Source organism: Amblyomma maculatum, chromosome 4, assembly GCF_055883805.1.
Source record: "Amblyomma maculatum isolate TAMU_Amacu chromosome 4, ASM5588380v1, whole genome shotgun sequence".
NCBI classification, from domain to species: Eukaryota; Metazoa; Arthropoda; class Arachnida; order Ixodida; family Ixodidae; genus Amblyomma; species Amblyomma maculatum.
The window spans coordinates 37,914,867-37,921,153 of record NC_139347.1 but is presented as its reverse complement, the minus strand read 5'-3'; positions in this window follow the sequence as shown (position 1 = coordinate 37,921,153).

Genomic DNA, 6,287 nt, shown 5'->3' with positions numbered 1-6,287 from the left:
TGCAGCGTGTAGAGCAGCTAGTTCAGCACCAGTAGAAGTCAGATATGAGGTTTAACCTTTACCAGAATTGACCATAAAATCAGCCAACCTTTTTCCATTCATTTAATCATTTATTCATCCTTCATCTCATAACCTACTGATGCCCTGAGGCAATAAATATCGACAAAAAAAAAAAAAATGACCACAGACCCCGTGGAACTGGCTGGATCAACTGAGCCATCTGTGTAGGCATGTATGCGATGTTGATGTTTGAAGTGCAGATAATACAATGCCACATGTTTATGAGCAGGCGATAACATTCCGGCTTTCTTCATGATTCCAGCAATATAGATATGTATCAGAGGTTCATTTAGACTCCATATGGGGGAGCATGGTCTTACAGCAGGGGTGAACTGCAATGAATATAGGTGCGATGAGCTTCAATAATTTTAGAGAATGCAGTGCTTGGTTTAATTACTTGAAGGGTTGGTAGATGAGCACTAAGAACATTTGTTAGGTGCCAAATATGTGCTGCCATTGTGTCAACAGCAATATATGTAGTAACAGGATGTTTCTGGTGGACAAGAACCGTCGCTACTGTTGAGGCACATTTACAGAGTCCAAGGCAATACGAAGAGCTTGAGCTTGCAGACTTTGAAAGGTCCTGAAGATCGTTTTTCTAATGTTATTAAATATGGAGAAGCTGTATTGCATGCAGCCCAGAAACAGTGACCGGTACAGTTGAAGCATCGAGTGCACCAGGACTTTCCCCCGAGGAAGGACTTTTTCGCTTCTCATTTCTCTGAGATGGTGACTCCAGGAAAGACTTATCAATGACAACCCCAAGAAAGCGATGACTTCTCTCATAGGGAATGGATTTGCCATTGGTGCATATGGGGTAAGGGCACATTGAAATATCCATGGCCACTACTTCGTATACTTTATTTCGCGTCAACTCTTATACAAGCTTTCTCAACAGTTGGAATCAAAAAATGGATCAGGATACATGACCTAAACTCGTCTTTGATGTCCTAACAACCGCCGCTCTAAGCCGAAAATGCACAAAAAAAAATGGATTGCAAATTATTTACCTATTTTAAGTGAATCACAGATCGTGACTCTTGTACAGTATCACTTGCGCACATTTCCAAAGAAAAAAACGCATAAAATCTCTGGTGTCTCTACTCAAGTCAAAGTGGAAATAAATTGTTTTCTGTTAATATTTTCTTCGGCCACCTCACAGAGAGAATATTTGTTCAGCTTCCTCGAGTATTTTCGTTTCTGAGCTGCTGACGCCGCTCGGGGGTTAGAGAAAAAAAAATAACCTAGTAGAGCAGCCCATGTGACCAATAGCTTTCGCGGTTCCAATTAGGAGCGGCGGGCGTAAGTTTTCACAGCTAACCCAATAGTTTTATACCTCTATTTTCTCTTTCCGCAACAGCGTCCCTTAATTACCCCCTCCCCCGACAAGGAAGCATTTTCCAACTGCAAAGATTTTAGTGAAAGCTCTATGGCTATCTTTTGTTGCCGTATGTGCGCCTATGGGTGATAAGTCCCGAATTACAAGTCTGCTCCATCTCGGGTGTTTCCCCAAAACATTGGACCAGAACATCTTTCTCGTCTTCTTCCTCTATTGACCGTCTTTGTTTTCGTTTCTCTCCCGCGGCCTCAAGAAGAATGCGGTTTTTGCCCTTCAAATGACCCCCCTGCAGCCAACGGCATCGACCGATTCTCGTGAAAAATCTCTTTGGACTGCTAGCGAGACAACCAACTCATCAGGGTGTGGCAGTTGAAATGTGGTTCCTCACGTACGCTTTCATCGGATTAACCACAGCATCACGAGGATAGGTTGACTCCATTGGCTGCAGGGCCTCTTTCGAGAGGTATCTGCCGTTGTTTTTTTAGTTGTACCCTATACAATGTATCTTTGAGACCGAGCTCTTAATTCGCTGTTTCCCATCCCCTCTTCTCTCCTCTTCCAAGTGACTGCTTAAGGTGAGCTCCATATATAGTCCACGCTGCAAAACACAGCGACTATAATCTACCGCCTTAGTTGGCCCTGCCATGAGTGGCAGTTAATTATTACGGAGGAGGCCCCGTCACTGGCTAATCCAGGACGCAATACAAAAGCAAACCGAAATTGAAACTTGTTTTAGGCCCAGAAATAATGTATTGGTTGACGAATCGATGACTACTCATACAGACCTTTGCAACGGGTGAGGAAGATGTCGAACATCCCTCTATCTGGACTTCGGTGCACACAGCCCTGTGAACAATGTGGCGAGAGACGCCCAGGGAGCCCTGGTTGTAAAGATATTGAAAAAACGCTCACAAGCACGTTGAATGGCGTAAAGACCGGCGTAAGGAATAGAGACTGGCGCATGTGAGTGTTTTTTGTTTTTTTAAATACCTTTGCAACGAGGGCGTTGTACAAGTGTCCCATGCAGGAATCAGCTGAACTTGGCCAAAAAAACAGCGCATTATGGAATAGAGTAGCGAAGGAATGAATTATCGCACGGCTCAAAAATATGGTAGAGTGCATCAGGACGGAGGGGAAATCGTACAGTAAATTCTTTTTTCATCAAATGAGTGTTCTGCACCACTTGAGCCTTTTGCACAACAGGCGGTGGTGTACGCGCTCTGCGTAAAAACGGGAACCAACTCGCCACTTTTCGAGCTTCTTATTGGCTGTAGTGAATTTGAAACATCATTAACAGCGCAAAACACATGGCAAGGAATGATACACAGACACAGGAGATATGTCTACCTCTTCCTTCTTTGCTGCGTTGCTAATTTTGTGTCAGTTCGATGTTACGTACCAACTAGCCGGGCCAATTCCTCTCTTGTAGTGAATTGCAGATACCGGGATGCCAACTAGCATCCCACTGTCATCTGCGCTTGGCTCACAAGGGACCACAACGCTGTCAGTCTGAACTGGCCTGTTTACAGAGAGATCTGAAAACCAAACTATACCAATTTTGCCCAATTTTAGAAGTGGACCGAGGTGAGATACGCTAACTGAACAAGATGGTTCAAATGAGGTTAGCAGTAAGAAAGTATCTGTTCTGAATCGCAAATATTCCAGTATAGGGCTAGTTTAATATGGCTATTGTCAGTGTTTAAAAAGTCTGCCTTGAGGCCCGTCGCGACGGTTCAGTGATAAGGAGACACGGGATCAAATTCCGGCCGCGGCAGCACCTGCGTGCTGTGCGATGTCAAAGCACATGAAATAACGCCAAGTGGTAGAAATTTCCAGAGCCTTCTACTGCAGCCTCCCCTATAGCCCGAGTCATTTTGGGACGTTAAATTCTATATACCAGCCTTGCCTGCAGCCTTCATCGAAGAAGGTCTACAATGATTCGAGCACAGGTGGAGAGAGAAATGAAGAAAACAAGCGGCTCGTTGTCTGCTTTGCAAAGCGTTTTATACAGAGGGGTCGGCTCTAAGCCATATCCCCACATGGTACACAGGGTGGCAGAAAATGAGCCTTAACCCTTTCCCCCCTCCCCACCACCTAACATAGTCACTATCATTATTATTATACAAAATGGAGAATATATTTAAAGGTTTTTTTTTCTTCGATAGACCTGAAATAAGAGGATTCGCTGGACGGTTTTGCTATAAGGGTGTATATCTGACCTATCTAGCAGCGCTGAGTGCATTAATTGCAGGAATGTTTGTAATAGTATATGTAATATATTCACGAAAACACCATCTTAGAGTACTTTCGACATATCATTTTCTTCGTATCATGTTTTAGAGAACATTATTACTGAGGTCCCTGCAAAACATTCGAAACAATAGAAAATAAATATTCCGGCCGCCAATGCCAAGATGTTGCCTGTTATGCATGATGATGATGATGGTGAATACTTCATTGTTATCAGTTAAAATAGGGAGGCCGGGTAATCAGACGGCCTCCACGGCCTACGCCACAGCTTGAACGGCAGGGCTATAGAGCTGCGCATCAGTGCCTTCCACTGCTCTCTGCAGTGGATATTGATGGGCTGCAGCGACAGTATAGTGTTCTCGTGCCTGGGCCACGGAAGCTGCCATACATGAAAAAAAACAAAAAAAACTCAGCAGAGAGAGCGTAACGTCACACGGTCACCCTTCGAAGCCAAGTTATGGTTGCTGTAGGGCTGTTCAGAGTAGCGATGATGACGGCAGGTGGCGCTACAGGACGCCCGACTGTGTTTAAGTGGTCTGTGTTTTGCTGTATGTGTGTATGCTGTGACTTACGACATGTAAACGGCTAGGGCACACACCGTGCCCCCCCCCCCCCCTCGATGCAAAGGGATAGCCACATAATCATCATCATCATCATAGTGTTATCGGCAGCACGTTTCGCGCCCATGCGAGAAGGGTTCTGTGCTTTCATCTGGTCCCTTTGCTTTCTGTCAGCTAAATCATGTTCGTATAACGCTATAACGTTGAAGGCACCGTTCATCGAAAGCGTCACCCGCCGGAGTAACACCAGCCACCGGCCCTGCACCAGCTAACACCAGCTAAAGTCACTGGAACTCTAACACTGGCCGCACTGTAGCGCCTCTAGCGGCGCCGCGAATTTTCATCGTGGTTCGCGCTCTCCCGAGCAAGGCGCGCATACCCCCGCCCGTCACACTTCCCGCTAAAGCCACTACGGCCAAGTCAAGTGCTCACGTTGTTGATCCCTCCTTACCCGCCGCCGAGGCCAGGATTCGATTCCGCATTCTTGGGAACTGTAATCTAGCGCCATAACCACTGCGCCAGCCCGGCGCCAACGCGGAAGGGTTGGGGGGCTTCGGGATGAGGTTTAACATCCAAAAGTAATTCTGGCTATGAGGGGCACCACAGTGGAGGGGTCTGGAAACTTCGACGGCTGAAGGTTCTTCAATATGCACTGACATCACATAGCACATGAGTGTCTTGCTTTTGTTCTACACCGCAAAGCGGCTGGGATTCGGTTTCACATCTTTGGGCACAGCAGTCAAATGACCAACACCTGCACGACCGCAACGGGGCCCAATTCAGGATAATAAATACACACTACATATATATATATATAGACGGTAAACTCCATAAACAGCTACACTCTAAGCCTTTAGTTTGTCAGTAGATAAATTAGTAAAATTTTAATTTAGAGTGAGTAGCATTAAGTTGCCTGCACAGGAATTTGACCATTATTCTTCAAAATTCAGATTTTGCTAGTGCACTAAGTAACGTAAAGAATGCAGCTCCAATTTCTGCAATTTTTTTGGACGAAATGTAACGTTACGCAAACAAGAATGGTACATGGAACAAGTGTACCAATTTGATCACACTTGCCTAGAGCGTGCCAGCTGTGTGCCACGGAGAAAATTAAGTGAAATTAAAGGGTCCACTTCAGGACATAAGCCAATTTCGATAATGTTTTCAGGAGTCTTCCTCTTACTAGAATATATTTTAAATTTCATCACCTTAACACAAATAAGTCGTAGCTGTCATAATGAGTAATTAAGTGTGTCAGTTAGAAAAACTGCCTTTCAAAACTAATGAAGATGTTTTAACCATTAGCACCTTATGGGAAGGTCATTGTGCAGGATAAGGTGAATTGTGGGTTGTTTGACATTTTTGCAAAAATCCGAGCGCTTCAAGAAATGACCTTCATTTTTCAATTTTCATATATGTCACATATTTGATACTTTATCTTAGAATAATTAATAATTACTTTACAACAATTACAGAATTAGGAATCCAAAAAGTACCTTATCTTGTTCCCAACAAAATTTTAGTCCAGAAATCATAAAAGCAGCCTCTGGCAACTTTTGAAATGACAGCTTTCCTAATATTTGTGCTCTTTCAAAATGGGCGAACTGAGAAAAACTAGTTCAAAGATATCGGAACATGGTATTAGAATTTATGGCCTAAAATAAATCACAAGCCTGGTGCATACTTTGGAATTTCCTTTTCAACATGACACTGCTCTGTGGTAATTGCTTTGAATTTCTTTGTTTAGCTTTATAGCTTGTGAAATGCTTTCCTTGCTTGCTTGCTAGGCATGCCTCTTCATCTAGGCTTCTATCCTATCTCCAGATTGTCGAGCACTTTGGTTAGCCAGGCTCCCAGTAGTGCAAAAACAGTGCCCGGAGGTTTCGCATATTAGTCCATACAAGCTTCCATTTCGGTTTGCCAGAAAATCTGCTTCCACGGCCCAAAATTTGCCTTTCCTTTGTGTTTCTTTTTCATTGTCTGCTATACTCTTGATAGCAGGTCCCATTTGGCTAGACAGCACTACAAAAAAAGCATTCTAATTTGGGGATGTACTCCGCATTCAGTTTCTTGTCCGC